Below are 18,174 nucleotides of genomic sequence, written 5' to 3'. Positions count from 1 at the left end.
GTTTTAACTAGAGAATTCAGTAGAAAAACTGGAAGTCACCTGGTTCCTTTTCTGAGAAACTGCCAAGTTTGATCATTATTGTTCTTCGGTGGCAATAATTATTTCCGTATTCACATGAATATTCATAGAGGAACATAAAGTTACTTATAAATATAACATCACTGATAAAAAAAAAAGTATTTTCATAATTCACATGCACATAAATCAAATAGATTAAACAGCATTGTGTCTGTGTGTAATGGATTATATATATATATGAATGCAATTAGTGTGTCATCACACCTTGTTTATTTTTAGATTGCATCTGACAAACAAGATTTTGACTAAAGGAAGTTCTTGCTTCCTAAATGAAACAGTTCAAGACCACCTTAAAAGTATCCTATCAATATTACATACCTGCCAGCTTTGGGTACAGACTTCAGTGTAATTTAAAGATGCCCAGTTTAGCTTCAAATAAACTAGCTTGGGTATTAGAATCAATCTAGCCATAGCAGCAGAGATCTAATGTGGCTAATTTTGCTTGCTAAGAACATTTGCAATTGACTTTTTTTGTTGCTTAAATGCAGAAATTATTTCCTTTTCATATTTGTAACTATTTTTAAAGATCATTGTTTTTAAGGGCATGTTTTTATGAATAAATATTTAAGACTGCAAGGCAGAAGTCTTTGTAATAAAGGTTTCTTAACTGATTTGACATTCCTGATACATCTGATAATCCCTTTTACAAGAACATTGGAACAGAAGGGTTGCTAGAAATGGTGCAAAGTACATTTCAGCTGTGAATATGCTGATGGGTGCTGTTTATAGAGTGTAAAACAAGTTTCTCACAGTAAATATGAAGATAGCTTTGGTTTAAGGTGGACTGCTGAAAGTAGACATACCCCAGCACCTATAACAGTAGTAGTAGTAGTAAGGAGAGAAATATATTCAAATATTTGATTACTGAGATACACCCTTGTGGATGGAGACCCTAGCTTCAACTCTTCTCTATTTCTTCACTGAGTATGTAAAATTTAGTTATTCAGTATAAAACCTAACTCAGGTATTGACCAGACCTTCTCATTTAGGAAAGACCATTTTAGGAGATAACATTCTAGCAAAATAGATTTTCTCTTACTGCTTTCCCCATTTAGATTTGCCAACACCCTCCCCCCTCCCCCCCAGACTCTGCTTTTTTGTTTCTCTGATATTACAGTGTTGGGGAGAAAAAAGATGCTCATAAAATGAAGCTTGTGCATCTTTGTTCTTATACTGAAACCCTTGCTAAAGACACTTTCAAAAGTGAGACTGTGGAAAGCTATGGTTTAAGAGTCACCAACCGTTACTAATTATGATTAAACATCAAGTCTTTTACTCAGGTTTTGTTTGTCAAAAAAAGAAATCTATCAGCATTAATATATGCTAACATTACATACATTATTCTCAGAGGACATAGCAGACATAAGAATTTTTTAATATATTTTATACCACATGTAAGGTATGAATTATTAATGTGACCTGAATATGTAATATTTTAGTTGGATTTAACAGAGCATAATTTGAGTCTCTCTTGCCTTTGGTATCACCCAAAGAAAATACAAGAAAGTTTTTTCAAGATGTTTATTGGTTAAATTTTAAAGGGAACCTACTATTGTGGTTTAGTGGTAGAATCCTCGTCTACCTGGTAGGAGAACTGGGCTTGATTCCTGGACACACAGCCATTGAAGCTCCAGACTTGGTCTGGCTTTTGAATTATGTCTCAGTGGTCCAAAGGGCAAGGTCTAGGCAGCTCCACTCCTCCATACTCCTGTCTAGGTGTATGCATCAAAGGTCCTGATAACCTCTTACACATACACCATGATCCAGAAGGATCAACAATTGCCTGCTCAAATTTAAAGGAAAGCTGAAGCCTGCTACCATAAGATGGGTTACTGAGGTATAAAGAAAAACTCTCTTGAGTTGAGAGATTTAATGGTTCCCTCGATTCTACTTAAGATATAATAATAGCATATAGCGAAGGAGGTCAGTATAATATTCACTGTATCAGTGATTTGGGAAACCAAGTTGTTGGGAGGCTATCTAAGGTTAGCTAGAAGGTGTTAGTGCTGAGAACTCATGTGTTAGTGTTAGTGCTGTAGAACCCATCTGTGGAGTGGACCATAGTCCTCCAGACCTACTGGGGAGGATGATCACTCCATACCATCCAGTGCTCTAACTGTGCAAAAAATGCCCAGACTGCCAGGAAGTACATCCACCCCTGTGCTTCTATTAAGTATACACCATAGCCCATAGGTTAGGCAGTGCAGCTGGCTTAGCATAGTTCTGAATTATGTACCCAGTGCTGTTTGCAAACTGCCTGTCAGTGCTATGCATTCTAGCCGGGAGTCAGGACTGTGTTAAACCAATTGTATTGCCTGACTTTGGGACAAGCTGCAGAGGACTAAGTGGGCTTTGTTTCTCAAGGGTTCTCTAGGGCTTACCCCAGAAGCTGCTGAGACATACCTAAGTCATGTTGCCTCACTTATTAGCACTGCATAATATTTGTAACTTTATTGTGGCATTAAACATCTCGTAGTTCCTCCCTTCAAATATCTACTCCATAGAAACACTGAGGTTCTGACTGTGTACATCTACATGTGCCAATTAATGCACTTGTATAAACTCAGGAGCTTATAGCTCTAGAGTTTATTCAATTTTGGTGTACATCTGCACATGCACCTGGGATCACAGTACATCACTGGGCCAGGGCAGAGCAGCCGGGCTAGCAGGGGGCCCTGGAGATCAGCTTTCCAGCCCAGAGCTGCTCCCCCTGGCTCAGCCAGCTGTGGAGAGGCTGGCTGGGACATGAGGGTGCTTCAGTGTGGGGCTAGCCAGCAGGCAGCCCTGCACTGAAGCACCCTTGGGCCCCAGCTAGCCCCTCCAGGGTGTACTCATGTGCTACTGTAGAGTTTTTTACTCTGCAGCAGGAGTAAAATAGTTGATTCCAACGTAACCGGGACGCACGTGTAGATGCAAGACATTTTACTGCGTAACTAATTAGTCAACTATGCAGTAAACATCTCATGTAGATGTGCCCACTGTCTTAAATGTGGATGGAATCATTTCTCTGAGCGCTGCTATTGAGCTCCTGACTGCAAGTAATTCAAGCAGCTCCTGCTAAATTAAGAAATTCTGATTCCAGACATGAAAGAGTTGATAAAAACGTGGGTTTTTTTAAAGGTCTGAAAGCAAAAACATTTAATGATAATGACAAATACTTATGCAAATGACTGCTGATACTCATCCTGCCAGAGGTGACTGAGTCTTCTAGGCCAGCTGGATATTTCAGCCAGCAGGGGCGATTTGGTAGCTAGTAGGAGACAAAGAACTAAATAACTTTCTCATGACTTTAAGGGTTGCGAGTAGTTTTGCTGTAGTTCAGTCAGCAAAGTTAATCTGCATTACCCTCAAGGAGGGTACAGTCTAACTCAGAAGGCAAGTCTTCTAACCTGTATGCTTTTTGAGGTGAATAAGATCACAGTAACTTATTCCAGAATGAGATGTTGGTATTAAATGGATTGAAATAATGAGCAGACCTACGGGATCCTCTAGCATAATACATGGTTAGTTAGACTGGAAGCAAGGAAAACAAATGAAGGAATTATAACTGCCACTAACTTATGTAGATAGGCAAGTGAAGATTCAGTCATGTTTGAATTAGATTGTGTGCACAATTTTAACGCCCATAAAAATATGTTTTCAGATTGTTTTATGTTATTTCATTAAAAATAATGGAATATAGATGTAATAGAGGAAAAGCGAAAGAACTAGGGTTCAGTTCTTCATGCAGAATGAGACATTGTATCCTGAACTTTAGGTTGGGGAATGATTAAAAACTGAAAACACACTTTAATATTTTAAGGGGCAACAGTTCCTCCCATAGCTACAAATCAGTTTATGACTTACGGTTCTTTGTTTGATAAATGCAGTAGAGAGTGGAGAAAAAGGCTAATGGTTTCACCCTTCTCCTATGACCTGAACAGTTGCTCCTTCCTGGATGAACTTACATGATTGAGAAAATGAATGTTGAGGGAGAGGGAAAGGAACAAGTCAGCAGATGAATGCAGAGCCTGGGACATTTTTGGAAAACAGTAGTTGCATATAATTCTGTATAATATATTTGAAATCGTTCCAACTATGCTCATCTCCCTCCTTATAGTAAACCTTTTTTGCTTTTTTTTTTTTTCCTAAAAGCTTCCCATGCACATGACTGTCATTAGAGGTTTTGCATGTAGCATAAATTTTAGAGGAAGATGTCACTCAGAATTAATATCTATTTACATTATTGTCACTATGATGCCAGAAAACAGTTGTATGGGCATATGACTGTGAGCTTCAACAGCTTCAGGAAAAAGCCAGTAGTTAACAACAGGTGTTATCAATCACTATTCAATCTGGTCTTCATAGCTGGGGAGAAGAGGGTCCAGCTGTTTGAGGTTTTCTGATTAAAAATTCCTTCTTAATCAACTTCTAGTCTTTTGCTTATACCCACATAGGTTTTATACTTTTTGTGGGCTTGGGGAAATGAATGGATTAGCAGTATCGTGCCTCTGAGTCAGTAAGTTAATTAAAGACTGTGAGTGTAAAATGGAACAATGAATTATTTAGCGGATAACAAACATGATATAAAATTCCATTTATTGGAATTTAAGTCCATTTTTAGTTTTAGATTGTGTATTCTAATTAATATATTTTTATATTATATAAAGATAATAAATATTTGACAATGTTGGCTGAAGTTTCAGGTGATTACCATTCACATTCTCTGTACTTTTATAAGCTGTACTAACATGCTATCACTTTCTATCTTTGTGAAGCTATGCACAATTGTTTGTCTAAAGACAAATGCAAAGTCTACAGGCTGACTTAAGACCCTATCTCTGTACACTGCTGTATTGTTTCTCTTTCATTACATTTAGGTTATATTTCTGCAAGCTGTTTCTTGTGTGGTTTCATGGTAATTTTAACAGAAGATCACTACAGATCTGGGGTCTGTTTGAAAGAGCTTGTGTCTTTAGGGCTTGATTCATTTTCCAGTATAATTGGAAAATGAAATATATATATTGACCCATCTCCCAAATGCTTCCTTTCCTAAGCTTTATTATCATCCTGTTTATTGAAAGCCATGAAAAGCTAGGTTTTCGTATTATGTCAAACCTTCTCTCCTAATATCCAATTAGAAGATATTCCAAAGCATCTTTCTTTTATTTAGAGCCAAAGGAGATTGTTAATTTATCATCAGAAATTACTTTTATGCATTCTTTATTCACCAAATCCAGCATCTGCTTTCTAAATTTGGCTTCTGCAGCACTGAACTGAATCTCTAAATTTAAATTACTGATCTCTGAGGTTAATCGTATCTTTTTTTAAGTAATAGTTTTTTATAAAAATGTATAAGTAATGTAAGCACCTTTATTTTTTGATACTCACTGAAGCATGGATACCTTAGGTTCTTAAGCACCTGGGAGGATCTGGACCTCAAGTACTTTAGGGCCAGACCCAGAAACAAATCTGGGAATCTTAGGTGGACTGTGAGTGAGAGTATGGTGTTCCTGTGTCTAGGATTCTGTAAACCACATTCAGTTGACATATAACCTTGGAGGAGCCTAAATTCAAGGTGTGCCCTAAAAATTAAAAGTTTCCTAGGTTCTTCTGCATGTGCACAGAAGCATTCAGGCCTTGACTGGGCTGCGGAAATACCTAGTTCTGGTTCTTGCTACCAGAACAATATCTGTATTTTCTCCAATGAGTTCTTCAGTGTAAAATACAGAGACATTCCTAGTAACAGATATGAGAACACTCCCCTTCCAAGTGAGTATTTTAACCATTAGGCTACAGTCCTGCTGTCTCAAGTTAATTTTGAATTTTCTCCTGTAGAGCTCCGAACAACCCTGAGAGGAGAATATCTCCATCCAGGATAACCTGTTGCCTGATGGTTAGGGAGCTTTTTGAATCTGGGACATTCCCTTTCTGAATAAGAAATCATTAAGGTTTAATATAAAACTGTAATGGTTTTATATAAAACCTTAATGGTGAGGCTAACACTATGACTATAATTTCCTATGCCCCACTTTTTAAAAAGAAAAGAGCAAACACAGGTCATTCTTTTGAAGGAGAAGACATAGGAATATACCTTTAGGAAAGGATTGTGGGCTGTCCTGCAAAAGGAGAAAGATTACAGAAGGAGAAAGGTGCCTCTGCAAATGTGAGTGAAGAACACGATTTCATCACATTCCAGTCTTCAGTACTACCTGTTGGCTAGCTCCATGCCTGCATGTGTTGACCTTAGACAGTTCCTTGTTTAATTTACTATTTTGGATTCCATCCCCATTGGATTCCTGAATTTAACTGTCTCCATGTACATAATAAAGATTATGATACTTCAGTCAGAGCTCTGGATCCCCCTGTGGGTGGCCAGGTGTTTAACTTTTAAGCACTCAAGCCCTTTGTTATATCTCAAGTTAATTTTGAAAATTGGACTTAGGCTTCTGATTTATAGGGCCTTTGAAAATGTTACCCTTGAATCTATGAGATCTGAAAAGGAGGCCACTATTCTATATCCGATTAGTTTAAGGGGTTGAATTTCTTTTAGGAGTGCGGTTTAATTGGTTAAAAGTAGCTGGGGTTTTTTTGTTTGGTAGGGTTTTTTTGGCTTGTTAGTTTTGAAGGGGCTGACTGTTATAAAGATTAAAGCTCCAGTCCTTTGGAAGTCATAACACTTCCATGTGTTACAAGCTGGGAACCCAGAATCACTAGTCCCTCCTGAAAATATAAACCACCATTGCCAAGGATTAAAAGAAGCTACAGTTGTATGCAACATGCTTCTGAAGGGGGATTTGAAGGTAGTCTGATAGATTATACTTAAAAAGGAAATCTTGTTTGTGTGGCTTTAACAGGGCTTTGAAGCATTTTGCATAATAGTCTGTATCTTAGTCTCTCTCACATGTTATATATGTTGATAGGAGGAACTGAGCTGTTTACCTCCATATCTAGTACTTTGTTATCAGTAACACAAAAATACTGCATTTTCTTGTGTATCCCACATCCACAAATAAAGCACAGACCTTGTTCTTGGTGGGGCAGAAGGAAGAGAAAAGGATATTCTAGAGTTATCTCTGCAGAGGGCAGAGCCTCAAATTCAACTCACTCACCCTCCCTTTCCTGCTTAACCAAGAGCTGCTGAAGAGCTTGGGGAAATCTATGATTTTGTAAAGAGATAAAAACCATCTGGAAGACTGATGAAATAGGACAAGAAAGAGCAGGAATAGTTAAAAGATAGAAAAGTTGCTGGAAAAAAGGTGGCTTGATTGGTAAAAAAACAGAACTACTAAGAAGGAGAGGCCATTGTTAACATCTGTGGAGTAAAGAACAATGAGCCATTAAGCAAATTGCCTTCTCCTGCTACCTGAATAGAAATGCCACTGGTTCTGTGACAAGAATCAAAGCTGGAGCAGGTATCAAAGTGGGGTGCTTGTATTCTAAGCAGAACATCAGTTTCCCTATTCAAGACAAACACCTTAATTATGGGCAGGGGCTGATTGTTGAGGGAAAGGTGTGTGAATAAATATGGTATATACAACCATCCAGTTAAGAATTGTGTGCCCGCCTCGCTTTGAATACCCACTCACGTGCTGCCCTAGTGCATGGACCTAGTGGTGGGCGTGGTGAGGATTCACGTGGCCACTGAGAGGGACCATGATCACCCTGAAGAAAGCCCCTAAACTCACCTGCCACGACTTTGAATGTATTTTCAGTGGAGGGGTCTTTCTCTGTAGGTCCCTTGGGGTTGGTCACTCCTCCTGGAAAATTATATTCATGGGTCTCCACCTCCCCTACAGCCCTACCTTACACCAACCTCCGGTGGGCCACTATTGCGGCCATCCCTCTGGTGCAGATGACTTTTGATCTTGATGTCCTCTTTGGGATTGGTTATTGAGTTTGTTTCTTTCATTGGCTACAGGCCTACTGGATATGCCCGTCTTGTCTCTCTTCCAGGTTGTCTACGGCTACTTGCTGAGCCTTGTGATCATCTTGGTGGTGTGGTGTTGGCCAGATACCCCTCAAGGCAGACCTAACCACTAATGTACTCAAAGAACGGAAAAAAAAAAAAAAAAGAGGCCACAACAGCAACACAAAAGACTATATAAAGTCCACTAGCAACTAAGGAGAGAAAAGGATTTAAAGAAAAGGATAACAGGGTGGAAAGAATAGACAGAGATCAGGATCCATTGCTGCTTCTCTCTTTCTGCCCTAGGACCTGAGCCCAGTGACGTCCCCCAACACTGCTCCACTCTATGCCTTTGTTGGGGTATCTTCTGCCCTTCTCCAGGTCAGCCTCCCTCCACAGCTTGGTACCTGTGACAACCCAGAATAGGAAGCCTCTGCTGGCTCCGGGTCTGTTATGGGTTCTTCAGGAGCGAGGTCATCCCCTAAATGCCAGTGCTGCTTGTAACTGGCATGGGGTTTATTCTCTGCTGCTCGGGGTGCATCTCCCCAAGCATAATCTGCCCCTTTGCACTGGGGCTCCTTGCCACCGATGCAGGAAACCTTGCCTCCGCTGCCATTCTCTGGTCCGGATCCTTTCTTTTGAGCCGGTGCTGCTTGTTGCCGGTGTGGAGAGCCTCTGCTGCTTCTCCTACTCTCTCCATTTCTTTTCTGATGCTCCCTTTTATCTTCACCAGCTGGCGATTTCTCCTGACATCACCCGCCAGCTCCAGCTGTAGATAGGCATGGCTCGTGAACTGCGCGGGCTTCATTCTTTGTTCCTTTGATGTCTGGTGTCCTGTGGCCAGTTAAGTAGTTTCTTTTTCCAAGGTTTTTTTTCCCATGGGGTGTGTAGCCCCTGTCCCAGGGTCTCCAGCTCCCCTGTGGTTGTGCCCCTGGGACAAATTGGAATTGGGAAAATACAACCTTCCTGTTCCTAAATATTTAAATCAGACATATTATTCTTATGATGCTGACTTCTGATGCTGACGTGCATTAATTCTTATTTGAAGTCAGTATGCTAGAAGTGATATCTTTAATTAAACCAACTAGACAGTTGCAACAAAAAATTGTCTTTATTTGCAAGCTTTCGGGCACATGTGCCCTTCCTCAGGCATAGGAGAATACAAAGATTGTAAAATTTCTGCCAGGTAGAAATGAAAATTCATATTTCACAAGAGAGTTGGAGGGTGGAGTAAGATCTCCTGGCTGTAACTCTTTATTTCACCCTTTTCCACCCTCACTAGCTGTGAAATAAGCATCTGTAATTGAAATTTCTGATTGCAGTATGAAATGGTGTTTTGAGTTTTGTGTCTTCAGTTTTTTTTCATACTCTTTTTATAACAAAACTTATTGTTTCTCTAACACTGTGTTGCAACCAAGATTGATTCTGAATTTTCTCACTTTTAACACAAATCTTGCCATAAGTATTTTTGGGGTTGGGGGGGGAGGTTTGAACAAGTTACAAAATCCATATGCAAGACCCACTTGGTTTATGTTTTAGTCCAAATGTGGGTTTTTTTGTTTAAGAATCACAACTGCAAGTGAAGTAGATAATCAAAATAATCCCTACCATGATTCCTTTGAAATTAGTTAATTGAGTTATACTAGAGGCCCATAAAACAAAAATCAGATGACTTGCATCAAATGTAAGAGCTATAGTAAGATGTTCACAAAACTAGGGAATTACCTGGCTATCTAGGGAAAATTAAACAAATTATCATGTAAAATAAACTATCAAATTTAAATCATGTTCACACCATTTTTAAATAGCCTTTTTCTGCTCATACCTCAGCAACTGCAAAAAAGCGTAGGCACTATAACAGATATGAATGTTATCATTTAGATGCTAAATTACTCAGTTGGGTAGCCTGCTCCATAAATTGCTTAATTAGATGTCTAAATTCTCTCTCTTATACCTAGTTTGACTATAAATAAGTAACTGATCCTCCAAAGAAAGACTTGGAAATGTGGCTCTTAGCCTTATCACTTGAGATACTAACGGAACTTTCATGTTTTAATAGGAGCAGGGTAAACCATCTACAGCCTCCTCTTTGTAGAAATAACTGAAAAAGTAATAGGGACAGAAATGAGAAAGTACCCATTTAGCCTACAAGCACTAGTATTATGTCAAAACTATGAAGTGACCATTTTTAACAAAGATCTTTTGTGCCCAGAATGAGTAATGCTTTGAATTCTGCATTAATAATCACTCTGCTTTACAAACAGAGCTAAGCTTACCCTTCATGACCTACAAATATATAACTTCCTTATCTCTCTTCTGTGAGAATGTACAAAAAGCTGGGCTGGAGGCATAGCATCATGATACTATGTTCCAAGCATATCCAGTATTTAAATACTGATTTTATGTGGGGTCAGGGTAAGCATATTTGAATGCTTCAACTCAAATACAGATAAATGAAATTATGCTCTTATACTAAAGCAGCCTATTTAAACCTCTCATTGCTGTAGGAAAGCAGGTTTTTAGGGTTGGGGGGTTTTTTAACCACAAATGGGAATGTTGCTTTAGTTCATACATTATTCATACCTTGCTTGTTTTGGGGTTTTTTTTGCTGTGATGATGAAACGAATGTTATTAGATAACACACAGGAAATGACAGAGTTCTAGATCTATATGCTAAGGAACTAATGACAAGAGTCATGTACGGACAATAAGATTTTGGTTCTCTGTCTACTTGGGGATTATTTCTTTTTTACTTTTCCACTACTAAATGCTCTGAGAATTGTAGGACTATCAGGAAACTAACAGGTAATTATGAAGTTTATGGAGATTAAAAGGACCATACAAAATGTTTGCATAATTCACAGTATTACAGGCATCTGTCTGTCTTGCGAGATACCAGATTTCTGCTGAACGAGGTTTCAGCTCATTGAACATTTGCAAGCGTGACTGAAAAGCCCAATTCTTGAATGGCAGTCCCTTCTGTACTTATCACATATGAAGTTTATATTTTATAGGGTTCTTCCTGAGGATTTTTCTTTCTTTTGCTCTTCTTTCTTCAAAAGCTTTCATTCTACACTTAATAAACTGTTTCCAAGCACTTCGGTTTTTCCATCTGAGCATGTATGTAGATAAATTCCTTTGGTGGCAGTCCCAAAAGTATACATTAGAAGAAAAGAAGAAAATAAAATATCAAATTGGGGCAAAGACACACTCTGCTTCAAAACTCAGAAACCTCAGACGTTGATCCATTATAATTGACTGTTCACCACATTCCATCATGGAAAAAGCTGAGGAGTTTTGGTGGACAGCCAATATTTTCCAATAATTTGAAGAGACCTTTTCTGCTGACAAGGTCGAAGGTCTTGGTTAGGTCAACGAGGGAGAAATAGAGGGGTCTATAATTCACAGTATTACTTAAATTAAAAAAGATATCATTGTGAACTTCCTCAGCCAGATTGGCATGAATGACAGATGCTCTTTTATATATTCCTTTTTGTCAGTCAGCTTTTTTTCTAGGTTGTTGCCTATAAAGTGATTCAAGTCTTAACAGTAGGAAGAATTGGTTTAAAGGTAATGAACACCTAAGCTTCATTACAATAATGTTATTTTTTTGTAGAAATGGCAGAATAGAGCTTTTGTACAGTGTGTATGTGGTGGGTTTTTCTTCCCCTCCTAGAAGGTGTCTTGGGGAAATGGATAATTACAGTGCCAATTTTTATTAGTAAAATAATGTGGAAAATTTATGAGCCGATTAAATCTGTTCTTGGCTGCAGATTTTCATTTTGATAATCCCCCTAAAATGAGTAATAAAGTATCTCTGATGGTAATAAACTATCTTTCTTTGACATTTCATGATAAGTGTAACAACAAATAGAGAGGAACTTCAAGGATTGCTTACTTCAAAAGCTCTATAAAGTCTATCTGAATAAAATCCATGACTTCCATAAAAGTGGTGTTGAAAATGTCATGGAATTAAATTAATGATCTACATCTCTTTGGTTCATATTGTCTATATTTTACTTATAACTTATTCTACAGAACATTCTGTGTGTTGTTGATTGAAGGAAATATTAAATCCAGCTGAGCATTAAACACTTTTTTTAAAGGAATGAATAAATATAATTATACATGTTAATAGTTGTGAATCTGCTTTTTTTATTTGCTTGTCTGTCATATATAACAGATCACTAGGCTTTGCCTTTTATTTCTATTGCTAATTTTTCACTAAGAAAGATTTTAGGAAGTTTTCATTTTCTGTATACACCATTCTTTCATGTTAGTGGTCCTTTTAAGTCACTCACTGTGACTTAAAGTAATGGTCTAATCAGTGACTACAGAATGCAAGCATTCATAATACTGAAAATTAAATGGTTATCAGGATCCTTTCTAAATATGAACCCATTGAGTGTAAAATAATAACTTTGAGTGGCTAACACTGCTTTCATTGTTCTTGATTGTATGAGGGTGCTTTAGAAACTAATGACAATTTTGAAATACAACCATTTTCTGTATAACATCATTTGCTGGACCACATCATTTCTCTGCATAGTGACCCTGCTTTGCCAACACAGCGTTTCAGCAAGTCACAAGATTCTGGATACCATCCTCAAAGAATCTTTTTGATTGCTATTTTAACCACTTTTGCACCATGAGTTGGACCGCTGCATCACTGGCAAATCTGTGACCATAACAAGCCTCCTTCAATGGTCCAAATAGGTGATAATCACTTGGTACAAGATCAGGACTATAGCTTAGATGTGGTAAGATTGCAAAGCCCAGTCCATGCCAAGTCTCTACAGTTGCCCATGCACTGTACGATCTCAAATTGTTATGCTGGATATGTTGCTTGAGCTGGCTTCGGGTAGTTTTGGAAAATGTGGCAGTAGGTGTTGCTGTTGATCATGACCACATACTCATGTGGTCCTCATGAAATGGACAAAGTGTGGTCCCATGCAATCCCAAAACAAGATGAGCAAGATACTGCCATAGGATAATTAAATGCAGACTTTTTTGGGTAGTGATGATGGTCTGTGTTTCTATTGCATGATCTTCAGTTTGCTTTTGGGTTCATAACAGAGAAACCAGGCTTCATTCACAGTGACAGTGTATGAAAATAACCCCTTACCTTCATCCTGTGAATGTTACTGAAGCTTGGTACACGCTTCCCCACATTATCATTTATGCACATCCATCAGTTGCATTGGCAACCAACAGAGACATGCTTCTAGTAATTCAGGTGATGTTGCACAAGAGTGAGGATACAGCCAGTACTTATGCCTACTTCTACCACTAGTTGAGGCATTCTCACTCATCTGTTGGCATGCATAGCAGGGTCATTCTTGACAATGTTGTCCTCCAACCTGGCTGTGTTGCAGTGCCCTTTCCAGGTTTCATTCGTTATGACCTGCCGCCATTTTTTTAACTTCTCCACTCATTCATAGACCTTCTACAGAGCCATTTAGTTATCACTATATTTTACCACAATCCAAGGTTAATTTCACAAGGAAACACATCTTCAGCCCAGAAAAAACAAATGATGGAATAATGTTCTTCTTTAGTGCTCACTGATAGCTGTGCAACCATGTTGTTTATGCTCTCACTAACATCACTGCCATGTATTAAGTGTTAAACAATGGGTGCATTCAGTAATGCTGCCATCAGCAATCCCCACAGCTATATAGTAGCCCACTGTTGCACACATATAACACAGAAAACCATTTTGGTGTTAAGTTTCTGAAATACCCTCACATGTTGATTCTGAAGCCTATTGATATGGCTATCAGTTATATAACCACTGATCTAAGGATAAATATTCAGTTATTCTTATACTTTAGATAGAATTTGTGACTACTGAAACAAGAGCAAAGTGACTCTGCTGCTGTCCGTATCTGACATTGGTCAACCATAAACTAGAAAAAAAATGTAACTTTAGTTTCAACAGAAAATACCAAATCTAGGAATTTACATTGATGAGAGGTTAAAGAATTAACACCATATTACTTTGAAAGAAGTGTATTCAGTTCCAAATATTTCAAATTATGTGAGCAATTTATATAAATAAATGTTATCTGATATGACCTTTGACTTTAATATGTATCAGTGTTTTCTGGGAAATGATTATTAAAAAAGTATATTGTGTCATGTTTAAAATTTCATTTTCAGTCTTGTACTGCTCATTCAAATTTGGACCCTGTTCTCCAAGTGGTTAATCATGTGCTGTATAGTAACTTGGGCACTGTGTCCCATTCACTAAAGGAGACTACCAGCACAAATAACAGTTTGTATGATGGGGCTAGTCTCCCCTCATAAAGAACTGGGTTTTGCCAGTTTGCCCTACAATGCCAAGTGACTTCCACACTTCCAACTTAAGACATTTTTTTAAACTGACAATTGGTAAGCTTTTAACTGGCACATTTTTATTGATATATGTTTTACATCATGCAAATGTAACGCTTCTACTGGTTGGGTTCAAATGTAGGGGTTCAACATCAACAATAGTAAAAGTAAAAATGTTTGGTTCTCAATAAAAAAGATGTTCTTGAGTTGGCAACCTGGCTTCATTGTAGCCATGGTTTTTACACTATTTTCCCCTCCCTTCCCCTGCTTCCCCCTTCCCCCAACACACCCTGATGTCCCAACTGCATGTTGTCCTTGCCTTACCCATCCCCCAGCTTTACCTCTTCTAGCTCCACTTCCCACCCCTCAATCCTATCAAGGACCCCCAAAGAAACTTCCTGTGACCCAGCAGTATTACAGGAGCAGCAGCAGCACATGGCTGAGGCAACAGTCTCTTCAGGGTGCTGCACTCCTGTCAGCTAGAGTCCCACTTATACACAAGGTGGTACTGCTGTACTCTCTCCGTTGGAGCTTCAGTCAAGCTATGGCTGCTTAGTGCTTTTACTGACTGCTATTTTTTAATGTAGACTTTACTGATAGCCATTTTCAAATCCATGCTAAGTAATGTATGTAGATGAGCTAAGAAGATCATTTGGGTAGCTGTCCTTTCAAGAAGAGGGAGAACTTGAACTGCCCCAGTGAAGAGTTTAGCCAAGAAGCATGTTAGTGTTTAGCATGGAAGAAAGTATGAACTGCTTGGATCTCACTCTTGGTTTCATTTGTTTCATGCTTGTTTCAGCTCCTTTCTATGTTTCATCAACCCTAAATCTGGGGTGCAGCTTTCTGTGAAGGGCTCAGTCTGGGGCATCACTCAAAACAATGAGACAGTAACCTGAGTAATGCTATGTACTTAGTACATGTAATCACAATGAATATTAAATGTTGATGACTCCCTATCTTCAACCCCAATCCCTCTTTTCTTCAGCATGTTAATACTCCATTTTGGTGTAGTGTGGCACATACAAGCTAGCTTTAAACTAGCTGATTTGAATACCAGTGGAAGTCAAACTGTGGCAATATGGAACTCGGTGGGCATGTCTACACATGCTATTAATGTGATAATGGCTTACTATGCAGTAAAATACTGGGCAATAAACCTTCCTTTGGAGCACATCTATACATGCTCCCTACTAGGAGCAAATCTGTTTCCAATGGGAGCAGTCTACTATGGGGTGCTAGCCCAGGAGCTGTCAGCGAGCACAGGGAGCTCTGCTGGATGCAGCAGCATTTGTCTCTTGGTACATCAGGAGGGGTCTTGATGGGCACAGGTCTGGGAAACATGTTGCTACAGAGTTCCTCTGACCCCATGCATGTAGGGAGAAGCCCTGTGCCCAGTGGGGCTTCCCTGTACTGCCAGGAGCTGTCCCACTTGTGGTGCAGCTCTCCTTGAGCCCCAAGCTGGGCAGGGAAATTCCCAAGCATCTGGAGGCTGACCAGGAGCTGTCCTGCTTCTGGGGCAGCTCCCAGACAGCCCCTGGCTAGCCAGGGATTTCCTCAAACAGCTGGAGACTGGCCAGGAGCTGTCCCACTTTGGCGGGGAGGGCAGAGGGCTACACTGTTGTGGCACTGCTTGGGTCATGGCTCCTGGGGGAAGCCAAGAACTGAGCAGCACCAGGACCGGAGGAGTTCCTCATCCCCTTTGTATTGGGGCTAATAAGGAGCAAATTTGCTCCCACTCAACATCTACATATGCACTACTGCATGGTATCTAATCTGCAGTTAGATTACTGCCTGTACTTGCAGGTAGTAGCTAAGTGCACAGTAGACTAATTTAATGAGCAGTAAATGGTGCACACGCATAGACGGTGATGCTTTACTGTGCAATGGATTAGTCTACTACTAAATGCAGATAAAATGTGCTTCTACAAAATCACTCAAAGCCTGTGACTAAAATGTAGATATGCTTTTTATCTTGCTCCCTACCTCCCCCAAGTCTAGGTGACACCCTCACTTTTCCAAACAAACATTTTTTTTCTAATGAATGCTCTTTCCTGCAAATGCTGAGCACCATCTCTACTACAGGTGTTTGTGATTTTCTTTTCCCCATTTAAGTGTGGGTTACAGAGCCCAATGTTTATATTAAGCATATTGTTTTTTAATTGTGCATTCTAGACCTCTAGGAATTTTGTATAATGTATTTCTTCAGCAATTTGTCTTGTTTTCCTGAAGATATAACTTCACTTTGGTGAAGCTATGTAAAGTGTATCAGAATCGTTTCCAAATACGTGCATCCTGTTTAATTAGTTAACTATCAAAATAAACATCCGTTCCTTTTTTTCTTTTTTGCTGTATAGAAATGTGAATGGGGTTCATTTACCTTTTTATCCAAGTCTTAATTTTATCATAACATACAAAAAGTGAAAAATACCTTCAATAAGAACTTAAAAGCATTAAAAGTTGTATTGCACTAGTTTCCAAGGCAATAATCAAATTTTGTGATCAAGGTGGGCTTTGTAATTTATCCACCTGGGAGCTAGATTATTGCCTCATAAAAGAGTGCAGTTGTATTATTATTGCTTAAGTAGTATTAGACAGATAGTTATCTGTGAATAGTTATGTTCAATAGTTATGATTTTATAGATCTTTTAGTAAAAGGCATCAATATTTTTCCCATCTCATGAATTGATAGTGCTTAAGTTTCAATTATTGCTAAAACTTTTGTACAACTTATGCTTCATCAAAAGATAATGAGATGTATCTCTAAAAATATTTCATCATCAGGCCTGCATGTCTGAGCTGAGTGGTGCATATTGCACAAAATCAGAGGTTTTCCTTGAAATCATAGTAGCACACTGGCTGCCCATTTTGATTTCAAGAAGTTCTAGAGATACAGAGGGAGGATACAGCATTAATAAGGACATTTTAATACTAAATATCAAGTAATCATTTTAGCCTAACATGACTGCTTGAATTGACATGCTAGCATATAACTGTAGTTCTATCTGTGCCCTTAAGGGAATTAAGGTATTAGTGAAATAAGCAGCTTATAAGCGTATCTATACATGTAAACAAGGTATGGTTATGCTAGAGACAGGAGACATCTAAATCTTAATCTGTTGTAAACCCTTTTTCCTTACACCAGAAATTAGGTGTGATAGATGTGTATAAGTATTGTTTAGAAACAGTTTGATCCCAGATGTTACTTAAACAACATCTGTAAGGAAGGTGGAGTTAATAGTGTCCGGTGTGAATGCAGAAATAAGAAATATTTTAATTTCTAAAACAACTCTTAAAGTATCCTAACAGCACAGCTCAAAATACTTTTTAACTGTGGCTTTCTCTAATGTTGATATGTTTCTTCCCAAAGTTACCATCTCAACTGGCAGAAGCCATCATTTCTGTCTCAGCTTTCATAGACTCACTGGTTAGTCTTACTTAACTTTACTAGTGTATTTACACATTTTGCACAAAGCTTGTGCATTTAAAATGCCAAGGCTTTCCATTCTTAATAATAGGCCTATTTTGCTTTTTTTAAAGGGAGTTTTGTTTTATAGTTTATGTATTTTGGTATTTGTATTATTATGAATATACAAGGAAAATTTATGTGAAATGTTGTGTTTTTGCTCATTCAGGTGTGGCAACTTAAGGCTGTTATCAGTTGATGTAATGTGACCAGTTTGTCCTGTTCCATACTATACTGTCACCATTATTTTCCATTTGAAATAGTGTTCTCTGGTAACACATGAGAGAACACTCAACCCAGATGATGAATACTCAATTTCACAGTGCCAAAGGTTTTTAATGGGAGTGCATGATGTATAATACAGAGCTTTGCACAACTCAGTATAACTTTTTTTTTTATAAAGCAGCAG

This window comes from Alligator mississippiensis, chromosome 1 (genome assembly GCF_030867095.1).
Source record: "Alligator mississippiensis isolate rAllMis1 chromosome 1, rAllMis1, whole genome shotgun sequence".
Taxonomy (NCBI): domain Eukaryota; kingdom Metazoa; phylum Chordata; order Crocodylia; family Alligatoridae; genus Alligator; species Alligator mississippiensis.
The sequence above is the reverse complement of the archived record's forward strand: the minus strand, read 5'-3'. Positions refer to the sequence as shown.